The sequence below is a fragment of the Pistacia vera genome, unplaced genomic scaffold (genome assembly GCF_008641045.1).
Source record: "Pistacia vera cultivar Batoury unplaced genomic scaffold, PisVer_v2 Contig46, whole genome shotgun sequence".
Taxonomy (NCBI): Eukaryota; Viridiplantae; Streptophyta; class Magnoliopsida; order Sapindales; family Anacardiaceae; genus Pistacia; species Pistacia vera.
Genome location: NW_022196290.1, coordinates 541,485 through 551,861, shown reverse-complemented (window position 1 = coordinate 551,861; position 10,377 = coordinate 541,485).

Sequence of the window (10,377 nt, the reverse complement as noted above, 5' to 3'; positions counted from 1 at the left end):
TCTTAGTGACTACCGAGTAGGGATCACGAAGCACCTACCCGGTTTTCGTAACTATCGGGTGGAGACCACATAGCACCCACCCGTTCCTCATGACTTTTGGGTAACGATCACCAAGCATTAACCCGTTCCTAATCACTGTCGGGTGATGATCACAAAGCATCAACCCATCTCTAATAAATATCGGGTGATGATCACAAAGCATCAACCCCTTTTCTAATAACTAACCGGGTGATGGTCACAAAGCATCAACCCGATTCTCATAACTGTCGGGTGATGATCACAAAGCATCCACCCATTTCTAATACTCTTCTCATTCACTCTATTCTAGCACTTCTCATTCTCTCTACCCTTAGAGTAGTTGCATCCACAAAGTTCTCTACTCATAGAGCAAGTGCATACACAAAGTCTCCTACTCTTTCTTAGGTCACTTCTCAATGCACAATTAATGCCTATGGATGGTTCATCTCCACTAATGCACTTATGAAATGCCAACATGCAATGTTGCAAGAATTAAGGTTCACTACTCATACTCAAACCTCTATTAGGCATTTCATCAAACAACTCAAGTGCATAATAAAACTCTACTATAACAATAATTCTAAGTCTTTCTCTAACCATCCAAAATGGGGAGAAACCCCCTCACATAGCCACAAATCCTGCCAAAGAAAGACACTTCCAAAAAGGATTCCTCAATATCCTTCAATTCCATCTCAAACTACCTTTCCAACCCACATCTCACTTCTTATATTTGAAATGTATAAACAATCACAAAGCACTAGAAATCTCCATTTAAGACTCAATAACATGGCATATAACATGTATACAACATACATACATAATTGCTATCAAAACCCTAATCAAGAAAATTCTCAAATCTCAACTTGGGTTGGGATTTACTTACCTTGTTATGGAGAGATTTCACTAGCTCTTCCTTTCACTTGGTTTGCTTGACTTTTTCTCTACTCTTAAACAAAAGAACAAAAACCCTCAATATTCAATATATACAAAAACTCACAAAGCTTCACAACCAAAGCAAGAATCCTTACCTTAGGATGCCTTAGGTTGATTTTCTACCCCAAATCACTCCAAAAGCCCTTTAAAACTCCTTGATCAAAAGAAAGAGAAATTGAGAGGAAGCAAGAGAGGAGAGTGGCGATGGAGAAGAAGAATGAAGGGTTTGCAATGACTTACTTCCTTTTAATGAAATTTATACACAAGCATTCCCATTTTGCCCTTACTCTTCTTTGGGAATTCTATCTATATCCTTTGATTCATTACAAACACACCCCCATAACAACATATTCTCCATGAAAATTCCTACTTTTCCTGCTAATTAGGGGTAGAATGGTCAAATTGCCCTTAGGAAAGAAAATATCAAAAAACTTAACAAACATTTTGGTCAGCCTGTAGCCGCGGCGAGGAAGCTTCTATCGCCGCGGCGAAACTGTCCAGCAGCTTCCCGTGGCTTCAACACCTCTTTGCCGTGGCGAAGATTCTTCTTCACCCCGGCGAAGCTTGGAATACTGAACTTCTTCTATTTTCAACCAATTTCAGGGCAAGTATTCAACATAACACTCAATCAAAGGTCAACCAAACAATATTACCAAGAAACCAACTCAAATAAGAGCAAAAGAAGAAACAATAACAACGTACCTCAAGTGGGGCGTTATAGTAATCTCCTACTCTCTACACAACTTAAAAGGTCGTGGCATCGTGTTTAATACACTTACGAGGGTATGACGAGCTTCTCGAGTGCACTTCTCCTGAGTACCTTGAGAATTCCCTACGAGGTATGGTCCTCTAAATATGATCCCTACGAAATGGAGACCCTTGCGACCACGACACTTCTTCCCATCGTCCTCTTGATCCTTCTCCCGAGTAGGAGTTGAACCATCAACATACCCCTTGAAGTGCTCCTTTTTAATGAGGTCTTCAATAGCCTGCTTAAGAGCTCGACATTCATCGATATGGTGCCCATTATCCCAATGATAACGGTAATATTTCTCATTGTTTCTTATAGAAGGGGGATTTTTCATGGGCTCTAGCTCTCCAAGCAGATTAGCTTGTTCTGTTTTATCTAGAATAGCTGACACCTATGCCTTTAATGAAGTATACTGATTCTTGTCACGATCGCGACGAGGGACTTGGGCATAAGATTTGTTGGGCTCAAACAGCTATTTTTTTCTCTTTCTCTGATCGTCATTAGCCCATTTGCGATCAGACCTTCTACTACTTTCTCCCTAGTTTTCCTCTCTCTGATTGGGAGCGTTGGTCGAAGGACCGAGGTCGTGGCGATTCAAAACAGCCATTGAATTTTCAATTCTAAGATATTTCTCAATGAGGTTGTAGAAGCGAGTGAGGAAAATATCATCCTCAGATTGCAGCTTCCACACAGGTCAGTTTGCAGGTGAACTCCTACAATTAATAAGAGTTCAAACTGAATCTTCGGGCGTATTAGCCACCTTATTCAGCTCCCTGTGGAACCTGTCAATATAGGACTGAAGGGATTCATTCCTCTCTTGCCATATGTTATTAAGATAGCTTAACAGCATTGAGAACTTCCTATTAGCCTAGAAGTGTCTCAAAAATAATGAACTGATATGCTAACATGAGTTGATAGACCCTGGTAAAAGAGATCTAAACCAACACGTAGCATAGGCAATAAGAGTCACCACTAAGCAGCGACATTTCGCCAAGTTGGGAACTTGGTGAAGCTCCATAAGGTCGTTAAACTCATAAAGATGATCTTGCAAATCAGAATTCCCATCGAATGCACGTATATCGGGCATTCTAAATCTTGATAAGAGAGGAGCTGTCAAAACTGCTGGAGAAAAGGGAGACACCTCAGCGACCTGGCCCTACTCATTCGGCTGAGTTCTAAGCTGATCTAGAGCTTACTGTAACTCCTTAATTTGAGGAAGCGGAGCCACCTAGGGATCACTTTCTACAATGTGGGTTCGCTCCCTACGATTGCAATTAAGGAAAGACCACAAATCGGACTCTTCCACTCCTCGGCTGAAGCCTTTGGCATACCTCGGCACATGTTGGCTGAAGCCATGTAAAGGCACTAAATGGCTTAGGAAGTTATCCAGACCTCTGCAGTGGTCAAAACCAACCCATGGATGGTAGGTATTTCCCACATGGTGATAGTTGGAACCATCATTTTGACGATAATAGGAATCTCCATGTCGTGCACTCTTATGAGGGTGCCCATGCGATGTGGCATGAGATGGCTCATGTTGTGACATACAGCCAAGTCACAAAGCTACAAGTATTCTACTTGCTTCACGACTGGTATTCACTGGCCCCTTCGAGTCTTTTGGCCTATTGTCAACCACTTGTTTTCCCTTGTTCTTATGCGCTGTAGTGCACATGGTATAAGCTTTCACCCGTTTCCATGCTTTAGCATGACCTATAGGCGTTTTTTGAGGTGGTACCGCCATGTCAACGTTGGGCAGTACGACTTGATCCAAACGATCTAACCTTCGGTTAACCATTTGGAAAGTATTGTTGAACCTCTCTAGGTAATTCATCATAGTTGGATCGAGCTAAGAGGTCGACAGGATATCTGTTGCGGTACCTTGGGAAACTGGAGGTACTTCGAGAGAAGTAACATCCTGTACCCAAGGGATCTCCTCGTTGTTGGTGCTAATTCTCTCGTTTTCAAGACCACAAGCCATTTGTTCGTAAGTAGAACTGATTGATCACAGATTCTGAATGAAGAGTGGATATAAAATCAGGCCCTCCTTTTAGCGCCAAACTGTTGATGTTTGATTTTGACAGCAATGACCCGCATGTGCAAAATGCCAAGCTGTTCTTAGAAATTACACGTAATATGATTATGAAAGAGCTAGTCAATATAATCAAATACAAAGACTGGATAATAAATGAGAGATATGATTTTTAAAGTAGTTCAGATATTTAAAGAGAATCATACGTCCGCTGTTTCTTTTATATATGAGGAATTACAATAGGTCGTGTATAGTGAACAACGAGCAGAGGTACAATGACTGAGTATTCAGAGAGAATATCAAGTCAGTCTCTTTCTTGTAGATTATCTTTGCTCTGAAAATAAAGATTACGATTAGAATAAGGGTTAAGTATCAAAATCCCGAAAATGAGAGGGGGAGTCCTCTATTTATAGTAGAGGAATTCAAGGTAATGATTACAAATCTGCAAGTGGATAGGTGTCATGCAAGTCCTTCCTTGCCTCCCAATGGCTATTAACTTAATAAATATTCTCAATTTTTCTGGGGCTTGGATAAGTGTGTGGTCCTTAGTCACTCATAGACAAAACCTGAATCTGCTAAGTTGATGACAGCTGTATTCTTTCTGTCTTGGGGCAACGTGGTAGTACCTGAATGACACAAAGTCTTTCTAAACTTTAATTGGTGCTTACTGATGTAAGCTTCCTGGTTTTTTAGGCATATCAATTTCAAAAGAAAATGAGGTCGATTGCTATCAGTGTTCATTGCAATTAATGTTTCTTCGTGCTATGATTTATTACTTTGTGTGTGTTTGTTTTTTAGTAGTAATCATATTCAGTTGTGATCAGAAACTTCTAAGGCGAACGGATGGACTGAGACCAAGTTTTACCTATATCCCAGAGACAGGCTTCATCCTCAGAGGTTATGTTTTCGATTTTAGGGATCCGACCATCTTAGTTTTCTTTTTTTATCTTTGTACTAGGTGCTGCTCTGCAACCATTAAATGGCAAGTTGTTTTCAATAATGAAGGTTTTTTTATTTATTTATTTATTTATTTATTGACATTGATTGCATAGCAGCGATTATGTATTTCTCTATCAACAGAATTTAATTGCTAATTACTTGAAATGTGTGGAATTAACCCCCTATGAAAACTCGATGTATGAAGTGTAAAAGACAATATTGAATCCTTAAATAGGTTAATGTTATAGTACTAATATTGTTCTAAAATATTGCATATTAATTAAATGAAATATATTATATTATAATCAAATGATACATGTATTACTCAAATTAATTAAATTATGAGTTTAGCATGGGAGCAAATAAAAAGTGATTATGCTAAAATGTTTATTTACATTCAGTATCCCATATGATTTGGTATAACATAGAAAAAATATATATCTGAGGCAATAATTTGTCTTTACAAACTAATTAGTATGACATAATGACTAAAATATAGAAACATAACTAACAAAACAAATATTAATTTAGGGAAATGATTTTTTAACCCCAGGCTTTTTATCAATAGACCACTTCCAATTAATACAAGGGCAAAATTTTAAATAGAGATAAAATAATAAATTCACTTATATATCAATTATCTTAATTTTGAAATCTGAATCAAATTTGGGTATTAACCATTGAAGGGGTGAGATAAACTAAAAGTTGCTCTCCCACAACGTTAACTAGCTCAAAAAAGTATACTAAAAGTCAATGTGTTTCGATGGGGAACTTTTTAGATGAACAAGAGAAGTACAGTTCCCAATCTAGTCTGAAATTCGACCCGTTAGCTTGTTGCCCTGAAAGTCTTGCAAATTATACAAACAAAAAGAAAAAAAAAATGCTATTATCTGGGGTCAAAAACTTTTATTGATAGAATTTGTATTAGTAGTTTTCAAAATAAAACCCTACATAGATTGCAAGTTACCTAAATCTCCAATGGCTGGCGAAATCTCTCCCCCCAAGATTCAAGCTAGACATGTGCCTGCAGTAGTCGGTACATAGAAAAGCAAATAATTAGTTGAAGGCTTGAAGCTGTGTTCAGGAACAGAAAAGTGAAAGGGCTGTTGATGATTACACTTGTAACTTGAACTCATTATATATATATAATTTCTTTACAATTTTACCATTTGTGTGGGGTTTACTGATAAAATTATGAATAATACTTTGGGTACTAATGGATGAGTACTAATATGTGTACTAACTAGCGCATAGTACCCGATATATATATGTTAACCTAATGGTAATAATATCTGTACCGGCTAGCGATCCGAAGCCTGTTAACCTCTCAATAATAAATTTATCTTCGAACCCCTATAATTTTAGAGTGATGCTATGGGTACTAATGGATGAGTACTAATATGTGTACTAACTAGCGCATAGTACGGGTACTATGCTTTAGTTAGTACACATATTAGTACTCATCCATTAGTACCCATAGCATCACTCTAAAATTATAGGGGTTCGAAGATAAATTTATTATTGAGAGGTTAACAGGCTTCGGATCGCTAGCCGGTACAGATATTATTACCATTAGGTTAACATATATATATTCCAAATAATCTTCTAATAAGTTTGAATGCAGATGGCTACTTCTGATTCGGAATGAATCAAACTCTTCATAGTCTCTATCAACCATATCCCAGCAATTAATTGCCCTGCAAATTAACTGTTACAGTGCTTTTGATATTTGATATTCTTCTTTGTTGGGTAGTTGAAAAAGTTATATATAAATAAACTGTAAAAGAATATAAAAGAATACAGTTAAAACATCTAATTTTATTAGTCATTACACTCGGAAGAAAAATCTTTAGTTTTATTTCACTATTTAAAGTTCGCAATGAAGTTGATCATTGCCTGAACAAAGAGCATCACCGCCTGATTATGATTAGCGCTTTCTATAATAGTGCTTAATCCTCAATGCTTCTTCAATAGTGATTTAAAAATGTATTTCATTTAGGAAAGATATCTTGGATTGAAGTACTAATTGCATGCATCGATCTCTTTTCAACTAATAGTTAATGGCACTACTTATAAATCTTGTTTGAAGTTAGGGTTCAACTAATAATAATATTAAAAGAGCTGAGAAGTGTTGAAGCACTACTCTAGCCCGAAAAACTGTGTTCTTGAATAGTTACGTTTGGCTGAAAAGCACTTCATTTTCCATGTTTTTCTTTCCACAAATATATCTCCTTTTTTTGCTAAATTTTTGTTGCCGGTTGAACACAGCATTGACCTTACTTGTAGAGTTGATCTCTGATACATATTATTGCTTTCTTCAATAATTTCAACTGCAAAAAGAAGATATGCTTTATTAGCGTTGAGTGGACATATTTAAGTGATTTAATGCTTGCTTCACTTCAATAGTTCAATGTAGGGAGAACGACATGCATGCACCCAAGGTTTGTTATAAAGGCAAATTGGTACCCAAATAGTTTGAAAAAGACAAACAGATAACTTGCGTCATTCTCAGTTAGGGATTTCTGTCTGTTAAAAACTATACTTCTGAAAAAGACTGGAATACCCTTAAACTGTTGTCACATCAATTACTGAATTTTTTTCTTCTTCATCGCTCAGTGTTTGATGGAATAGATGGACGAAATCGCTTTTTTTTTCCCTTCTTCTCCGGCATTCTGAAATCTTCATTAATCGATGAGATTTCATCACAAAATCCATTTAAACGCCGACAAACCAAACCCTAACCTGGACCACCAAAACCATAGAGTCTGACATGCCGTCATGCCGAATCTTCATTGGCTTGATGCCGTCACGCCTCACCAGACACCGACTTCGTGATCCCCTGAATGTTTTCTTTCTGACACTTAGTGACGTTTCGCTCCCCCATTTCCCAATCGCCGGCTTCATTGATAGTGGTTTTATGTCTTTTGATTTGGTGGATTTGGTTGGTCTTTTTGTTTTGTCTTAGGGGTTTCTTGGTGGAATTTCAAGTGTTTGGGGTGGGTGCTGATTTCGTTTCTTACGTATGGTCAGATGTGTGTTGGTGTGTCTGGTTTGGCTTGTTTTGGTGGGCGGGTGTGGTGGGGTATGGGCACTTGGGCATTTCTGCATGTATGTTCTGGTTTATAATGATTGCAGAATTTGTGATTTTGTTGGATTGATGGTGGGCTGGAGTATGCCGTTGTTGTGGGGGGTTAGAGTGCTTTGGGGAATTGGAAGCTGGAGTTGATATGTGTGGGACCTTATGTTGCTGATTGTTGTTTTGTTGTTTTGGTTGTGGTTCCTAGATGCTCTTGCTGTTGGTTTTTGCTGCTGTTAGGCTGAATTTTCCTTGCTTTATATTGTTGATTTCCTGCTCAAGGTGCTTTGCGAAAGCTGGTTGTTTGGGTTGGGATATTTTTGTTTGGTTTTGCTGTTTGGTCATAGTTTCCAGAAGCTTTAGCCGCTGGTTTTTTGCTGCTGCTGTTAGGCTGCATCCTTTTTGTTTTCTATTGATGATTTTCTGCTCAAAGTGCTGTGTGAAAGCTGGTTGCTTGGCTAGTTTTTTTTTTTTTCAAGCTTTTGTAAAGGCACCCTTGCCTCTTTTTTGGTTCAGGTTTGGGATGTGTTGTTTAGGATTGTATCCAATTCAGCAACATAGCAAGTTTTAGTTGAAGAAACTTAACAACATTCTTAGACAGATCTTATCACAATACGAGAAACTTAGCTAGTTTTTGTTTCGTTTAGTTTATCAAGTTCCACCTCCTTCAAAAACAAAGAATAAAGCCGTAACAAAAGAAAAGCTAAAAAGGTCTTTCGTTGATAAGGAAAAACTCTCTTCTTTCTTTTTTCTCAAAGACATGTATCAAAACCTTAATAAATCTTTTAAAAGAAGGTATGGAGCAAATTAAAACTCTGTGGTTCTGTAAAAATTATTATGTTAGTCTTTAACTAATTGAATTCACTAATAGAAAATGATAGAAAGTATCTATTTATCGTTTTCAAATTATTTAGATACCAAATTATGATTAAGGTAAATTTTGGGTGGATGTATGTTGTTCGGCCGTTCAATTAAACTTCAACCGCGAACGGTAACAATAATTTGCGTGTGAAGAGGATCAAACGATGAAGGGTCAGGCCTTCAATACTGCTACTCCTCGCGGAAAGGGCTTCGTACGTCTTCTGGTTGGTGTAATTAATGTGCTGCTCCTCCAGTTGCCAAAATCAGAGGGGTACACGTTTTCCCGGGTTCACTACAAGACAAACAAAGAAAGAAAGAAGCAAAAAATTCGAATCTTCAAGAAAGTATATTCCATTCTGATTCTCATGGCAATGATATGATTCGTCAACACAATATAAAGTGGACGCATTTTTAAGTGTTATTATATTACAAGGATTAGTCTATCGGTGTGTGTAATTGGGAATAATAAAACATTATTGAGATGTCCTCGTCTTATATTACTTTTATTATTATATTTGATTATCAAATAATATAAAATTTTGATAATCTTTCATAATCATTAATTGTTACCATTGATAATATTTGAGATAATTTGATTACCTCTATTTTTTTTAAGTATTTTAAGATTACTTGTAATTTTATTTTTGTTATAATTTTACCCTTAACTATTAATTTGAACAATAATACCCTTAATTTGAAAACAATTTACAAATATATTAATAAGCTATTTTATCCTTATATACAAAATTTTTAGGACACAAATACCACCAAACTTTGAAAAAATTACCCAATGGTGGTGGCCAGATCTAGCCGCCAGCCAGCGCCAGCCGTTCATGCGCTAATATGGCTGTTTTCGACAAGATATCTATTCGAAAACGGCCATATCGTCGTAGATCTAGTTAGAAATGGTTAGATCTAGTCTGGCTTTTTCGGTCAAATTCACAACTTCTAGTCATTGTTAACAACCAAACGGCTAGATAGATCTAGCATCAATAGCCAGAACTTTGGCCGTTAACAACGCCCAATTATGGTCATAGATTTGGCCATTTTCAACCAGATCCATCAAATGGCCATATAAGCACATGGCTAGTCATATTTAACAAGTCGTGCGATATCACGGCCACTACCAACGTCGTCGCAAGCAATGGTAGGTAGCCAACAGTAGCTTGAGGTGGGTGGAGGTGTTTTTGTTAAGTTTTAAACTTTTTTATTGCTAGGATGTTTTAGCTAAATCTAAAATATAGGGGGTTAAAAGAAATTGTTCAAAAAATAATAATAAAATAAATTATATTAATATTTAAAAAAGAAGGCAATTTAGTAATCTATATAACATACCCACCAATTTATCCTCCCAACAAGAGTTAAAGACATGTTCCCACCCAAAAAATGGCCCATTGACAAATTCATACCCGCCGACTTTTAAAATACCCTTTCATTACCCAAAGCACAATTTTGCTAGTAATTTTCGGTGTAAAGAAGGGCAAAATGGTCAAAATTCTGTTATTAGTGAAGGTAGAATGGTCAACAAACATTTAGGAAGAAAAGAAAAGGGACGACTCACGTTAGTAAGAGATGGTGCACGTTAGTAGTGTCATAGTCGATGGTTTTTTCCATTTTTTGGCCTATCCCAGCATGCAAAATCACTTCCGAGACCACCCACAGAATCCCCATCACCTCCTCTACAAAGCCCAAGTCTCCATTTGCTGTCATCATTCACCATTTCCCACCAACACCTCCATTCGCACAACCGACTCTTCAAGCCGAATTTTC